Below are 15,872 nucleotides of genomic sequence, written 5' to 3' on the forward strand. Positions count from 1 at the left end.
CGACTGAGCGCCGGTCCGCGCAGAAGACGGTCACGTCGTCCATGTAGAGCGAGCACTTGACCTCGAAGCGTTCTGGTCCTGGTGCGGTGATCCCTCTGATCTCTCCATTCCGCCGGATAGCCTCTGCAAAGAGTTCTATAACACAAACAAAAAGAAGAGGTGACAGAGGACAGCCTTGTCTGACCCCTGAGAGGACCGGGAAGGGGTCAGTCTTCCAGCCGTTTACCAACACCGAGCTGTGAATATCAAAATACATTAGTTGGACATACAAGCAAAACATGTTACCCAAACCTAACCTGTGCAGAGCTTTGCCCAGGAACTCATGGGAAACACGGTCGAAGGCCTTTTCCTGATCCAACGAGATCAGGGCTGCGTGCACCCGGCGGGCTTTGATGTACTCGACCGTGTCCCGCATGAGAGCCAGGCTGTCTGCGGTGCGACGTCCGGGGATGCCGCAGGTCTGATCCGGGTGGATGATCCGTCCGATAACAGTCTTCAATCTCGTTGCCATCGTCTTGGCCAGGATCTTGTAGTCGACGTTCAGAAGGGTGATGGGACGCCAATTCTTCAGGTCGCACCTCTCTCCTTTACGCTTGTACAGGATCGTGACCATTCCTTCCCTCAGAGATGGAGGCATTCTGCCCTCCACCACCATCTCCTCATACAGCCCTAACAGGTCCGGACAGATTAGGTCTCCCAGCGCTACATAGAGCTCTGCTGGGAGGCCGTCACTGCCCGGTGTCCTGCCAGAACTAAAGGATTTGGCGGCCGAGAGCAGCTCGTCCACCGTCAGAGGAACATCCATGGCCGCCGCGTCTGCAGGGTCAAGATGGTTAGTGATACCTGACAGGAACTTATCGGCGGCCTCGGGGTCAGTAGTCTTGCGGGCGTAGAGTTCGCTGTAGAAGTCGCTGACGACCTTCATCACGTTCTCTTTCCCGCGTCGCATGCTGCCACTCTCGTCTCGTAGTTCATTCATGGGCGTGTGACCGGCGTGGAGTTTCCTGAAAAAGAACGAGTTACATTTCTCACCCTTCTCCAGGTTCTCCACTTTGGAACGGAAGACAATTCGCTCGGACTCCTCCTCGAAGTGCCTTTTCAGGCTCCTCTTAGTCTCCTCCAGCTCCTCTCTCACGTCCCAGCCGCATCGAAGAAGGTCCTGCAGGGAACGCAGCTCACGCTGGAGTCTCCTGAAGTCCCTCCTCTTCAGACCCGCCTGTTGTTGACTCTTTGCCTGAAAGAAGAAACGGAACTCGAGTTTAACGTATTCCCACCAGTCAGAAACAGACTGGAAGCCCGCCTTGTAGGCCCGCCACGTGGAGTAGGCAGCTCTAAGCTCCTCCAGAATCTCACCCTTTTCCAGCAGAGAGCAGTTCAGCTTCCAGGAGCCCGGGCCAATGGGGAAGCCATGGCCCAGCACACCTTGAAAGTGAATGGCTCTGTGGTCAGAGAAGAAGCAGGGGACCATCGAGTGCCCACTCCGCCCAACCGCCCGAGAGGTAAACACAAAGTCAATCCTGGAACGCAGCGAGCCATCGGATCGGCACCATGAATAGTTCACGGATCCGTGTCCGATGGAGCCAACAACGTCCACAAGAGAGGCTTCGGTCACCATCTCAATGAGCAGTTTGGATGTGACGTCCAACTTGGCAGCCGTTCCAGAACTGCGTCCATCCTCCTCAATCGGGCAGTTGAAATCCCCGGCCATCACTACCGTCCTGGCAGTAGCGAGCTGAGGGCGCAGGGCTTGGAGGAGCTCCAGTCGATCGCTCTTCACAGGAGAAGCGTACACATTGATGAACCTGACAGGTTCTCCCGCCCAGGTGCCATCCACGAGCAGTAACCTGCCGCAGACGATTTCCTGAACAGAGTCCAATGTGAAGGCGCTTCCCCTGATCAGCACGGCGACCCCCGCGGACCTACAGTCGCCTCCGCCGGACCAGTAGGATGGGCCATGGGTCCACTCCCTGGCCAGATGGTTGAAGGACCTAGAGGAGGGAAGGGAGCATTCCTGCAGGAAAAATACATCACTAGACTGAGTGTTAAGGAACGCAAAAATTGTCTGACGTCGGAACTTGTCTCTGATGCTCCTAACATTAATGGAAAAGGTGTTAATGTTAGCAGTCATTGGAGGAAAGAGAAAGTTAGCGCAGGCGGTGTGCCTTAGTTACCACTCCGGTCGGGCGGTTCTTCCTCTTTGGCACCTGCTGGTAAGGGTATCTCCAGCAGACCCTCTTCTTCTAGCTGATCGAGCAGGGATGGTGCCTCAGTGGCTTCCGACTCCTCCATTTCTTCTTCGGCCACAAGGGACTCCACCATCTGCTCCAACACGTCCGGTTCTGGGAGGAGGCCATCCTCCTCTTCCTGGGGTGGATTGGGATCCACAATGAACAGCTTGGAAGGTTCTGCGACAGGACTATCTTCCACCTTCCTTTTCCTTTGGCCTGTACCTGAGGAGACAAGAGCTGGAAAATCCTCCTCGGTGAAAAGTGCAAGAGTGCTGAGGTCCTCTGCTCTCATGGTCTGGGGAGGGAGAGTGGGCTTTGGGGGGGGGGTGAGGAGACCAACTGAGGAGTAGGGAAATGAGGTGGAGGTAGTGGAATCCTCAGTAGGGTTGGCCGGGGGGGGAGGGGTTTGGACAGGGGTGGCAGGGGGGGGGACCAGGGAGGGGGCAACAGTTTTCTTACCCTTTTTCCTGGACTCCGTGGCTGCTGGGGCATCGGCTGGAGCCACGGTCGCCGGGTTCTTGGCCGCCTTGTCCTTGGCCTCTGTGGCCTTGGTCGTAGCTGCCTTGGTCGACGAAGCTGTGACTACCCGATACTGGGTCACCGCGGCAACCCTTGCCCAGGATTTCTCCCGCTGTGGGCAGTCCTTGTAAAGGTGGTCCGCCTGTCCACATAGGTTGCAAGTCTTCTTCTTTGGGCAGTCCTTGGAGCTGTGTCCCGTCACCCGGCAAACCCTGCAGGCGTCCTCCTTGCAGGTCTTCATCGAATGCCCTTTCCCGCCACATTTCCTGCAGTTGTGTGGCATGTCCGGGTAGTAGATGAGACCAAAGGAGTTTCCCAGAGAGAATGTCGGGGGCAGGTGCTGGAGACCATCCTCGGATGCTGGTTCCCTGTAGAGTCGAACGGTTACTGACCACTTACCCGTCCAGAATCCGTTGCCGTTAAGGATGTGGGATGGCTCCCTCACCACTGTGCAGAGACGTCCCAGGAACGTGGAGATGTCTCTTCCTGGGGTGTGCGGGTTCCGCATGGAGACCGTGATCCTCTTCTCATCCCTCTGTATAGGACAGGATCCTAAAAAAGAATGAAAAGGGGAGTCCGGCATCGCTGCGTTCATCGCCTCCCAGTATCTCCTGCAGGCATTCACCGTGGCAAAGGTTACCAGAAAAATGCCAGTCATGAAGGTCTGGACACTCAGGGTTTCCGCCCTGGAGAAGCCCTGATCCAGAATCATCTTCTTGCAGAACACGTCGCTGGACATGTCCGGCAACCTACCATCCACCGCCTTTAGCTTCAGGGCGACCGTCTGCCGCATCCAAGGCTCCAGGGTTGGAGCCTTTTCAGGCGGCGTCCGGGCTCCCTCCGGCTGGCTGGCGTCGGAGGTAGGGGCCTCTTGGGCCGAAGAAGCCTCTGGATGAGCCTTCCTGGAGGTCCCTGGGTCCTGAGCCTTCTTGGCTGCCTTCTCTGGCTTGCTTGCCATGGCTGGTTCCTGCTTGAGTTCCCGGAGCTGGATCTTGGATTCTTCTCCGGGTGTCTTCTCCCGCTGTGTTCCTCCTCGAAGTTCCTCTGGTCTCCCCAAGTCTTCTCCGAGCCTTCGTCTTCTTGCTTCTTTCTGCCAAGCTCTTCTTCCGTCCGATCTCCCTCTTCCGGTCTCGGCTGGGCTTCGGAGCTCGTCTCCCTGATCGTATCTCGTCAAGTGTAGCTAGCTCAGTTTGTTCTGATAAGAACAGATACTACACTTGATCTTAGCCAAAAGGCCGAGAAGCGATAACCAGAATTGGTTTGGGCCTCGAGTGGCACCCTGGCCTATGCCGGACACATCTTAGGGAGAGAGAGCGAGAGGGAGACAAACCCACGCCTACACAAGACATTTTGTCACCCAAGCCAACCCTTGAAAAGGCTGCTTTGCAGAGCAAAAACAAGAAGAATGGTGCGTTTTGCAGCCGCCGCCCACTGCAATGAATCTGAATAACTCCTCCTTTAGGGCGCAAGCAACTCCCCTCCCCCTTGCAGTCTTTCCAATTCACGATACAAAAAGACGGACAGGACAGGTTGCCTGACTTTCCGTCACTGCCACCCTTTGCCATCCTTACCCGTAGAAAGCCCTTTCATCATCCCCAAACCCTAATCTTTTCCCTTTCCTTCCCAGCCCCCAAACCCTGCCCTCTGTACCTTTCTCACCACCCGCTTCCCTTCTCCTGTCATCCCCCTACCACCCGGGAAAAAAAGAGATTGCCCCCTCCTTCCACTAGCCCACCCTCCCACCCAAAGAACAACTTCTTCTGCGCAGCTTGTTTTCTAGGCAGCAGCGCTATTGTGATGTCATCGGGGGGCATTGTGACAAGCCGCCAGTGTTCCGTCTCTTCATGTTGTGCACTGTTCAAACCGAAAATACATCAACAGGCAGGCTACAGAAAAGCTTACTAACAAAGGTTAGAGAGGGGCTTTCTCAGAGGGCTTTTTACAGTTTGTCTATTCCCAATTAGCCGGTTTAGTATACTTAATGAAAGTACTAATTCTTTCATAGGCCGCCCATTGTTAGTATTTGACGTTCAGGTAACAACAGGTAACTTTATTTGGAGTGGAAGCAGAGAGATAACACCAGATGCCAATTGTAGATCCTCTCACACCTGTGGTCACTGCAGCATCTGACTCCACTTTGTCCAAAAGGGATCTATTCCATTCAATTACACATGATCTAGATTAGACTGACAACAAGATACTGCACGGGACATAGCAGAGTTGGTGAAGTTGAGTGGTGATGAGTTTGCTATTTGGATGAATAAAGCAAGTAAAAAGTGTGTTAGATAAAAATTCATTTCAATTCGCTAATCGGGCTAATATGAATCAGGTGAATCGAGTTCTGCTTTTGGAAACTGGGTTAAGAAGGGGTGCACCGTTCCTGGAGGTACTGCAATACCAGGTCAATGCGTGGAGTGGACAGAGCAAGCTCTTTTTCCATCTCCCTGTTCTAAAAATCCATTTAATATATGGTCCCCAGATAGGGGACGTATCAGATATTAAACTGATAAGAACAGATACTACACTTGATCTTAGCCAAAAGGCCGAGAAGCGATAACCAGAATTGGTTTGGGCCTCGAGTGGCACCCTGGCCTATGCCGGACACATCTTAGGGAGAGAGAGCGAGAGGGAGACAAACCCACGCCTACACAAGACATTTTGTCACCCAAGCCAACCCTTGAAAAGGCTGCTTTGCAGAGCAAAAACAAGAAGAATGGTGCGTTTTGCAGCCGACGCCCACTGCAATGAATCTGAATAACTCCTCCTTTAGGGCGCAAGCAACTCCCCTCCCCCTTGCAGTCTTTCCAATTCACGATACAAAAAGACGGACAGGACAGGTTGCCTGACTTTCCGTCACTGCCACCCTTTGCCATCCTTACCCGTAGAAAGCCCTTTCATCATCCCCAAACCCTAATCTTTTCCCTTTCCTTCCCAGCCCCCAAACCCTGCCCTCTGTACCTTTCTCACCACCCGCTTCCCTTCTCCTGTCATCCCCCTACCACCCGGGAAAAAAAGAGATTGCCCCCTCCTTCCACTAGCCCACCCTCCCACCCAAAGAACAACTTCTTCTGCGCAGCTTGTTTTCTAGGCAGCAGCGCTATTGTGATGTCATCGGGGGGCATTGTGACAAGCCGCCAGTGTTCCGTCTCTTCATGTTGTGCACTGTTCAAACCGAAAATACATCAACAGGCAGGCTACAGAAAAGCTTACTAACAAAGGTTAGAGAGGGGCTTTCTCAGAGGGCTTTTTACAGTTTGTCTATTCCCAATTAGCCGGTTTAGTATACTTAATGAAAGTACTAATTCTTTCATAGGCCGCCCATTCTTAGTATTTGACGTTCAGGTAACAACAGGTAACTTTATTTGGAGTGGAAGCAGAGAGATAACACCAGATGCCAATTGTAGATCCTCTCACACCTGTGGTCACTGCAGCATCTGACTCCACTTTGTCCAAAAGGGATCTATTCCATTCAATTACACATGATCTAGATTAGACTGACAACAAGATACTGCACGGGACATAGCAGAGTTGGTGAAGTTGAGTGGTGATGAGTTTGCTATTTGGATGAATAAAGCAAGTAAAAAGTGTGTTAGATAAAAATTCATTTCAATTCGCTAATCGGGCTAATATGAATCAGGTGAATCGAGTTCTGCTTTTGGAAACTGGGTTAAGAAGGGGTGCACCGTTCCTGGAGGTACTGCAATACCAGGTCAATGCGTGGAGTGGACAGAGCAAGCTCTTTTTCCATCTCCCTGTTCTAAAAATCCATTTAATATATGGTCCCCAGATAGGGGACGTATCAGATATTAAACTGATAAGAACAGATACTACACTTGATCTTAGCCAAAAGGCCGAGAAGCGATAACCAGAATTGGTTTGGGCCTCGAGTGGCACCCTGGCCTATGCCGGACACATCTTAGGGAGAGAGAGCGAGAGGGAGACAAACCCACGCCTACACAAGACATTTTGTCACCCAAGCCAACCCTTGAAAAGGCTGCTTTGCAGAGCAAAAACAAGAAGAATGGTGCGTTTTGCAGCCGCCGCCCACTGCAATGAATCTGAATAACTCCTCCTTTAGGGCGCAAGCAACTCCCCTCCCCCTTGCAGTCTTTCCAATTCACGATACAAAAAGACGGACAGGACAGGTTGCCTGACTTTCCGTCACTGCCACCCTTTGCCATCCTTACCCATAGAAAGCCCTTTCATCATCCCCAAACCCTAATCTTTTCCCTTTCCTTCCCAGCCCCCAAACCCTGCCCTCTGTACCTTTCTCACCACCCGCTTCCCTTCTCCTGTCATCCCCCTACCACCCGGGAAAAAAAGAGATTGCCCCCTCCTTCCACTAGCCCACCCTCCCACCCAAAGAACAACTTCTTCTGCGCAGCTTGTTTTCTAGGCAGCAGCGCTATTGTGATGTCATCGGGGGGCATTGTGACAAGCCGCCAGTGTTCCGTCTCTTCATGTTGTGCACTGTTCAAACCGAAAATACATCAACAGGCAGGCTACAGAAAAGCTTACTAACAAAGGTTAGAGAGGGGCTTTCTCAGAGGGCTTTTTACAGTTTGTCTATTCCCAATTAGCCGGTTTAGTATACTTAATGAAAGTACTAATTCTTTCATAGGCCGCCCATTCTTAGTATTTGACGTTCAGGTAACAACAGGTAACTTTATTTGGAGTGGAAGCAGAGAGATAACACCAGATGCCAATTGTAGATCCTCTCACACCTGTGGTCACTGCAGCATCTGACTCCACTTTGTCCAAAAGGGATCTATTCCATTCAATTACACATGATCTAGATTAGACTGACAACAAGATACTGCACGGGACATAGCAGAGTTGGTGAAGTTGAGTGGTGATGAGTTTGCTATTTGGATGAATAAAGCAAGTAAAAAGTGTGTTAGATAAAAATTCATTTCAATTCGCTAATCGGGCTAATATGAATCAGGTGAATCGAGTTCTGCTTTTGGAAACTGGGTTAAGAAGGGGTGCACCGTTCCTGGAGGTACTGCAATACCAGGTCAATGCGTGGAGTGGACAGAGCAAGCTCTTTTTCCATCTCCCTGTTCTAAAAATCCATTTAATATATGGTCCCCAGATAGGGGACGTATCAGATATTAAACTGATAAGAACAGATACTACACTTGATCTTAGCCAAAAGGCCGAGAAGCGATAACCAGAATTGGTTTGGGCCTCGAGTGGCACCCTGGCCTATGCCGGACACATCTTAGGGAGAGAGAGCAAGAGGGAGACAAACCCACGCCTACACAAGACATTTTGTCACCCAAGCCAACCCTTGAAAAGGCTGCTTTGCAGAGCAAAAACAAGAAGAATGGTGCGTTTTGCAGCCGCCGCCCACTGCAATGAATCTGAATAACTCCTCCTTTAGGGCGCAAGCAACTCCCCTCCCCCTTGCAGTCTTTCCAATTCACGATACAAAAAGACGGACAGGACAGGTTGCCTGACTTTCCGTCACTGCCACCCTTTGCCATCCTTACCCGTAGAAAGCCCTTTCATCATCCCCAAACCCTAATCTTTTCCCTTTCCTTCCCAGCCCCCAAACCCTGCCCTCTGTACCTTTCTCACCACCCGCTTCCCTTCTCCTGTCATCCCCCTACCACCCGGGAAAAAAAGAGATTGCCCCCTCCTTCCACTAGCCCACCCTCCCACCCAAAGAACAACTTCTTCTGCGCAGCTTGTTTTCTAGGCAGCAGCGCTATTGTGATGTCATCGGGGGGCATTGTGACAAGCCGCCAGTGTTCCGTCTCTTCATGTTGTGCACTGTTCAAACCGAAAATACATCAACAGGCAGGCTACAGAAAAGCTTACTAACAAAGGTTAGAGAGGGGCTTTCTCAGAGGGCTTTTTACAGTTTGTCTATTCCCAATTAGCCGGTTTAGTATACTTAATGAAAGTACTAATTCTTTCATAGGCCGCCCATTCTTAGTATTTGACGTTCAGGTAACAACAGGTAACTTTATTTGGAGTGGAAGCAGAGAGATAACACCAGATGCCAATTGTAGATCCTCTCACACCTGTGGTCACTGCAGCATCTGACTCCACTTTGTCCAAAAGGGATCTATTCCATTCAATTACACATGATCTAGATTAGACTGACAACAAGATACTGCACGGGACATAGCAGAGTTGGTGAAGTTGAGTGGTGATGAGTTTGCTATTTGGATGAATAAAGCAAGTAAAAAGTGTGTTAGATAAAAATTCATTTCAATTCGCTAATCGGGCTAATATGAATCAGGTGAATCGAGTTCTGCTTTTGGAAACTGGGTTAAGAAGGGGTGCACCGTTCCTGGAGGTACTGCAATACCAGGTCAATGCGTGGAGTGGACAGAGCAAGCTCTTTTTCCATCTCCCTGTTCTAAAAATCCATTTAATATATGGTCCCCAGATAGGGGACGTATCAGATATTAAACTGATAAGAACAGATACTACACTTGATCTTAGCCAAAAGGCCGAGAAGCGATAACCAGAATTGGTTTGGGCCTCGAGTGGCACCCTGGCCTATGCCGGACACATCTTAGGGAGAGAGAGCGAGAGGGAGACAAACCCACGCCTACACAAGACATTTTGTCACCCAAGCCAACCCTTGAAAAGGCTGCTTTGCAGAGCAAAAACAAGAAGAATGGTGCGTTTTGCAGCCGCCGCCCACTGCAATGAATCTGAATAACTCCTCCTTTAGGGCGCAAGCAACTCCCCTCCCCCTTGCAGTCTTTCCAATTCACGATACAAAAAGACGGACAGGACAGGTTGCCTGACTTTCCGTCACTGCCACCCTTTGCCATCCTTACCCGTAGAAAGCCCTTTCATCATCCCCAAACCCTAATCTTTTCCCTTTCCTTCCCAGCCCCCAAACCCTGCCCTCTGTACCTTTCTCACCACCCGCTTCCCTTCTCCTGTCATCCCCCTACCACCCGGGAAAAAAAGAGATTGCCCCCTCCTTCCACTAGCCCACCCTCCCACCCAAAGAACAACTTCTTCTGCGCAGCTTGTTTTCTAGGCAGCAGCGCTATTGTGATGTCATCGGGGGGCATTGTGACAAGCCGCCAGTGTTCCGTCTCTTCATGTTGTGCACTGTTCAAACCGAAAATACATCAACAGGCAGGCTACAGAAAAGCTTACTAACAAAGGTTAGAGAGGGGCTTTCTCAGAGGGCTTTTTACAGTTTGTCTATTCCCAATTAGCCGGTTTAGTATACTTAATGAAAGTACTAATTCTTTCATAGGCCGCCCATTCTTAGTATTTGACGTTCAGGTAACAACAGGTAACTTTATTTGGAGTGGAAGCAGAGAGATAACACCAGATGCCAATTGTAGATCCTCTCACACCTGTGGTCACTGCAGCATCTGACTCCACTTTGTCCAAAAGGGATCTATTCCATTCAATTACACATGATCTAGATTAGACTGACAACAAGATACTGCACGGGACATAGCAGAGTTGGTGAAGTTGAGTGGTGATGAGTTTGCTATTTGGATGAATAAAGCAAGTAAAAAGTGTGTTAGATAAAAATTCATTTCAATTCGCTAATCGGGCTAATATGAATCAGGTGAATCGAGTTCTGCTTTTGGAAACTGGGTTAAGAAGGGGTGCACCGTTCCTGGAGGTACTGCAATACCAGGTCAATGCGTGGAGTGGACAGAGCAAGCTCTTTTTCCATCTCCCTGTTCTAAAAATCCATTTAATATATGGTCCCCAGATAGGGGACGTATCAGATATTAAACTGATAAGAACAGATACTACACTTGATCTTAGCCAAAAGGCCGAGAAGCGATAACCAGAATTGGTTTGGGCCTCGAGTGGCACCCTGGCCTATGCCGGACACATCTTAGGGAGAGAGAGCGAGAGGGAGACAAACCCACGCCTACACAAGACATTTTGTCACCCAAGCCAACCCTTGAAAAGGCTGCTTTGCAGAGCAAAAACAAGAAGAATGGTGCGTTTTGCAGCCGCCGCCCACTGCAATGAATCTGAATAACTCCTCCTTTAGGGCGCAAGCAACTCCCCTCCCCCTTGCAGTCTTTCCAATTCACGATACAAAAAGACGGACAGGACAGGTTGCCTGACTTTCCGTCACTGCCACCCTTTGCCATCCTTACCCGTAGAAAGCCCTTTCATCATCCCCAAACCCTAATCTTTTCCCTTTCCTTCCCAGCCCCCAAACCCTGCCCTCTGTACCTTTCTCACCACCCGCTTCCCTTCTCCTGTCATCCCCCTACCACCCGGGAAAAAAAGAGATTGCCCCCTCCTTCCACTAGCCCACCCTCCCACCCAAAGAACAACTTCTTCTGCGCAGCTTGTTTTCTAGGCAGCAGCGCTATTGTGATGTCATCGGGGGGCATTGTGACAAGCCGCCAGTGTTCCGTCTCTTCATGTTGTGCACTGTTCAAACCGAAAATACATCAACAGGCAGGCTACAGAAAAGCTTACTAACAAAGGTTAGAGAGGGGCTTTCTCAGAGGGCTTTTTACAGTTTGTCTATTCCCAATTAGCCGGTTTAGTATACTTAATGAAAGTACTAATTCTTTCATAGGCCGCCCATTCTTAGTATTTGACGTTCAGGTAACAACAGGTAACTTTATTTGGAGTGGAAGCAGAGAGATAACACCAGATGCCAATTGTAGATCCTCTCACACCTGTGGTCACTGCAGCATCTGACTCCACTTTGTCCAAAAGGGATCTATTCCATTCAATTACACATGATCTAGATTAGACTGACAACAAGATACTGCACGGGACATAGCAGAGTTGGTGAAGTTGAGTGGTGATGAGTTTGCTATTTGGATGAATAAAGCAAGTAAAAAGTGTGTTAGATAAAAATTCATTTCAATTCGCTAATCGGGCTAATATGAATCAGGTGAATCGAGTTCTGCTTTTGGAAACTGGGTTAAGAAGGGGTGCACCGTTCCTGGAGGTACTGCAATACCAGGTCAATGCGTGGAGTGGACAGAGCAAGCTCTTTTTCCATCTCCCTGTTCTAAAAATCCATTTAATATATGGTCCCCAGATAGGGGACGTATCAGATATTAAACTGATAAGAACAGATACTACACTTGATCTTAGCCAAAAGGCCGAGAAGCGATAACCAGAATTGGTTTGGGCCTCGAGTGGCACCCTGGCCTATGCCGGACACATCTTAGGGAGAGAGAGCGAGAGGGAGACAAACCCACGCCTACACAAGACATTTTGTCACCCAAGCCAACCCTTGAAAAGGCTGCTTTGCAGAGCAAAAACAAGAAGAATGGTGCGTTTTGCAGCCGCCGCCCACTGCAATGAATCTGAATAACTCCTCCTTTAGGGCGCAAGCAACTCCCCTCCCCCTTGCAGTCTTTCCAATTCACGATACAAAAAGACGGACAGGACAGGTTGCCTGACTTTCCGTCACTGCCACCCTTTGCCATCCTTACCCGTAGAAAGCCCTTTCATCATCCCCAAACCCTAATCTTTTCCCTTTCCTTCCCAGCCCCCAAACCCTGCCCTCTGTACCTTTCTCACCACCCGCTTCCCTTCTCCTGTCATCCCCCTACCACCCGGGAAAAAAAGAGATTGCCCCCTCCTTCCACTAGCCCACCCTCCCACCCAAAGAACAACTTCTTCTGCGCAGCTTGTTTTCTAGGCAGCAGCGCTATTGTGATGTCATCGGGGGGCATTGTGACAAGCCGCCAGTGTTCCGTCTCTTCATGTTGTGCACTGTTCAAACCGAAAATACATCAACAGGCAGGCTACAGAAAAGCTTACTAACAAAGGTTAGAGAGGGGCTTTCTCAGAGGGCTTTTTACAGTTTGTCTATTCCCAATTAGCCGGTTTAGTATACTTAATGAAAGTACTAATTCTTTCATAGGCCGCCCATTCTTAGTATTTGACGTTCAGGTAACAACAGGTAACTTTATTTGGAGTGGAAGCAGAGAGATAACACCAGATGCCAATTGTAGATCCTCTCACACCTGTGGTCACTGCAGCATCTGACTCCACTTTGTCCAAAAGGGATCTATTCCATTCAATTACACATGATCTAGATTAGACTGACAACAAGATACTGCACGGGACATAGCAGAGTTGGTGAAGTTGAGTGGTGATGAGTTTGCTATTTGGATGAATAAAGCAAGTAAAAAGTGTGTTAGATAAAAATTCATTTCAATTCGCTAATCGGGCTAATATGAATCAGGTGAATCGAGTTCTGCTTTTGGAAACTGGGTTAAGAAGGGGTGCACCGTTCCTGGAGGTACTGCAATACCAGGTCAATGCGTGGAGTGGACAGAGCAAGCTCTTTTTCCATCTCCCTGTTCTAAAAATCCATTTAATATATGGTCCCCAGATAGGGGACGTATCAGATATTAAACTGATAAGAACAGATACTACACTTGATCTTAGCCAAAAGGCCGAGAAGCGATAACCAGAATTGGTTTGGGCCTCGAGTGGCACCCTGGCCTATGCCGGACACATCTTAGGGAGAGAGAGCGAGAGGGAGACAAACCCACGCCTACACAAGACATTTTGTCACCCAAGCCAACCCTTGAAAAGGCTGCTTTGCAGAGCAAAAACAAGAAGAATGGTGCGTTTTGCAGCCGCCGCCCACTGCAATGAATCTGAATAACTCCTCCTTTAGGGCGCAAGCAACTCCCCTCCCCCTTGCAGTCTTTCCAATTCACGATACAAAAAGACGGACAGGACAGGTTGCCTGACTTTCCGTCACTGCCACCCTTTGCCATCCTTACCCGTAGAAAGCCCTTTCATCATCCCCAAACCCTAATCTTTTCCCTTTCCTTCCCAGCCCCCAAACCCTGCCCTCTGTACCTTTCTCACCACCCGCTTCCCTTCTCCTGTCATCCCCCTACCACCCGGGAAAAAAAGAGATTGCCCCCTCCTTCCACTAGCCCACCCTCCCACCCAAAGAACAACTTCTTCTGCGCAGCTTGTTTTCTAGGCAGCAGCGCTATTGTGATGTCATCGGGGGGCATTGTGACAAGCCGCCAGTGTTCCGTCTCTTCATGTTGTGCACTGTTCAAACCGAAAATACATCAACAGGCAGGCTACAGAAAAGCTTACTAACAAAGGTTAGAGAGGGGCTTTCTCAGAGGGCTTTTTACAGTTTGTCTATTCCCAATTAGCCGGTTTAGTATACTTAATGAAAGTACTAATTCTTTCATAGGCCGCCCATTCTTAGTATTTGACGTTCAGGTAACAACAGGTAACTTTATTTGGAGTGGAAGCAGAGAGATAACACCAGATGCCAATTGTAGATCCTCTCACACCTGTGGTCACTGCAGCATCTGACTCCACTTTGTCCAAAAGGGATCTATTCCATTCAATTACACATGATCTAGATTAGACTGACAACAAGATACTGCACGGGACATAGCAGAGTTGGTGAAGTTGAGTGGTGATGAGTTTGCTATTTGGATGAATAAAGCAAGTAAAAAGTGTGTTAGATAAAAATTCATTTCAATTCGCTAATCGGGCTAATATGAATCAGGTGAATCGAGTTCTGCTTTTGGAAACTGGGTTAAGAAGGGGTGCACCGTTCCTGGAGGTACTGCAATACCAGGTCAATGCGTGGAGTGGACAGAGCAAGCTCTTTTTCCATCTCCCTGTTCTAAAAATCCATTTAATATATGGTCCCCAGATAGGGGACGTATCAGATATTAAACTGATAAGAACAGATACTACACTTGATCTTAGCCAAAAGGCCGAGAAGCGATAACCAGAATTGGTTTGGGCCTCGAGTGGCACCCTGGCCTATGCCGGACACATCTTAGGGAGAGAGAGCGAGAGGGAGACAAACCCACGCCTACACAAGACATTTTGTCACCCAAGCCAACCCTTGAAAAGGCTGCTTTGCAGAGCAAAAACAAGAAGAATGGTGCGTTTTGCAGCCGCCGCCCACTGCAATGAATCTGAATAACTCCTCCTTTAGGGCGCAAGCAACTCCCCTCCCCCTTGCAGTCTTTCCAATTCACGATACAAAAAGACGGACAGGACAGGTTGCCTGACTTTCCGTCACTGCCACCCTTTGCCATCCTTACCCGTAGAAAGCCCTTTCATCATCCCCAAACCCTAATCTTTTCCCTTTCCTTCCCAGCCCCCAAACCCTGCCCTCTGTACCTTTCTCACCACCCGCTTCCCTTCTCCTGTCATCCCCCTACCACCCGGGAAAAAAAGAGATTGCCCCCTCCTTCCACTAGCCCACCCTCCCACCCAAAGAACAACTTCTTCTGCGCAGCTTGTTTTCTAGGCAGCAGCGCTATTGTGATGTCATCGGGGGGCATTGTGACAAGCCGCCAGTGTTCCGTCTCTTCATGTTGTGCACTGTTCAAACCGAAAATACATCAACAGGCAGGCTACAGAAAAGCTTACTAACAAAGGTTAGAGAGGGGCTTTCTCAGAGGGCTTTTTACAGTTTGTCTATTCCCAATTAGCCGGTTTAGTATACTTAATGAAAGTACTAATTCTTTCATAGGCCGCCCATTCTTAGTATTTGACGTTCAGGTAACAACAGGTAACTTTATTTGGAGTGGAAGCAGAGAGATAACACCAGATGCCAATTGTAGATCCTCTCACACCTGTGGTCACTGCAGCATCTGACTCCACTTTGTCCAAAAGGGATCTATTCCATTCAATTACACATGATCTAGATTAGACTGACAACAAGATACTGCACGGGACATAGCAGAGTTGGTGAAGTTGAGTGGTGATGAGTTTGCTATTTGGATGAATAAAGCAAGTAAAAAGTGTGTTAGATAAAAATTCATTTCAATTCGCTAATCGGGCTAATATGAATCAGGTGAATCGAGTTCTGCTTTTGGAAACTGGGTTAAGAAGGGGTGCACCGTTCCTGGAGGTACTGCAATACCAGGTCAATGCGTGGAGTGGACAGAGCAAGCTCTTTTTCCATCTCCCTGTTCTAAAAATCCATTTAATATATGGTCCCCAGATAGGGGACGTATCAGATATTAAACTGATAAGAACAGATACTACACTTGATCTTAGCCAAAAGGCCGAGAAGCGATAACCAGAATTGGTTTGGGCCTCGAGTGGCACCCTGGCCTATGCCGGACACATCTTAGGGAGAGAGAGCGAGAGGGAGACAAACCCACGCCTACACAAGACATTTTG

At 49.2% G+C, this 15,872-nt stretch overlaps 9 non-coding genes and 1 pseudogene across 9 annotated transcripts; all 10 read right to left on the bottom strand.

The window, feature by feature from the left end:
* Positions 1-3,904: 3,904 nt before the first annotated feature.
* Positions 3,905-3,994, bottom strand: LOC142265901 (U2 spliceosomal RNA; annotated as a pseudogene).
* A 1,117-nt stretch (positions 3,995-5,111) lies between these two features.
* Positions 5,112-5,302, bottom strand: LOC142265881 (U2 spliceosomal RNA). Its single transcript, XR_012732091.1, has one exon. It is a non-coding gene; the product is annotated as a U2 spliceosomal RNA (small nuclear RNA).
* A 1,117-nt stretch (positions 5,303-6,419) lies between these two features.
* LOC142265882 (U2 spliceosomal RNA) lies at positions 6,420-6,610 on the bottom strand. The gene has a single exon (XR_012732092.1). It is a non-coding gene; the product is annotated as a U2 spliceosomal RNA (small nuclear RNA).
* Positions 6,611-7,727: 1,117 nt separating this feature from the next.
* On the bottom strand, positions 7,728-7,918 carry LOC142265883 (U2 spliceosomal RNA). Its single transcript, XR_012732093.1, has one exon. It is a non-coding gene; the product is annotated as a U2 spliceosomal RNA (small nuclear RNA).
* Positions 7,919-9,035: 1,117 nt separating this feature from the next.
* LOC142265884 (U2 spliceosomal RNA) lies at positions 9,036-9,226 on the bottom strand. The gene has a single exon (XR_012732094.1). It is a non-coding gene; the product is annotated as a U2 spliceosomal RNA (small nuclear RNA).
* Positions 9,227-10,343: 1,117 nt separating this feature from the next.
* Positions 10,344-10,534, bottom strand: LOC142265885 (U2 spliceosomal RNA). Its single transcript, XR_012732095.1, has one exon. It is a non-coding gene; the product is annotated as a U2 spliceosomal RNA (small nuclear RNA).
* A 1,117-nt stretch (positions 10,535-11,651) lies between these two features.
* LOC142265886 (U2 spliceosomal RNA) lies at positions 11,652-11,842 on the bottom strand. Its single transcript, XR_012732096.1, has one exon. It is a non-coding gene; the product is annotated as a U2 spliceosomal RNA (small nuclear RNA).
* Positions 11,843-12,959: 1,117 nt separating this feature from the next.
* On the bottom strand, positions 12,960-13,150 carry LOC142265889 (U2 spliceosomal RNA). Its single transcript, XR_012732098.1, has one exon. It is a non-coding gene; the product is annotated as a U2 spliceosomal RNA (small nuclear RNA).
* Positions 13,151-14,267: 1,117 nt separating this feature from the next.
* Positions 14,268-14,458, bottom strand: LOC142265890 (U2 spliceosomal RNA). Its single transcript, XR_012732099.1, has one exon. It is a non-coding gene; the product is annotated as a U2 spliceosomal RNA (small nuclear RNA).
* Positions 14,459-15,575: 1,117 nt separating this feature from the next.
* LOC142265891 (U2 spliceosomal RNA) lies at positions 15,576-15,766 on the bottom strand. The gene has a single exon (XR_012732100.1). It is a non-coding gene; the product is annotated as a U2 spliceosomal RNA (small nuclear RNA).
* Positions 15,767-15,872: the final 106 nt, after the last annotated feature.

The sequence above is a fragment of the Anomaloglossus baeobatrachus genome, unplaced genomic scaffold (assembly GCF_048569485.1).
Source record: "Anomaloglossus baeobatrachus isolate aAnoBae1 unplaced genomic scaffold, aAnoBae1.hap1 Scaffold_2783, whole genome shotgun sequence".
Taxonomy (NCBI): domain Eukaryota; kingdom Metazoa; phylum Chordata; class Amphibia; order Anura; family Aromobatidae; genus Anomaloglossus; species Anomaloglossus baeobatrachus.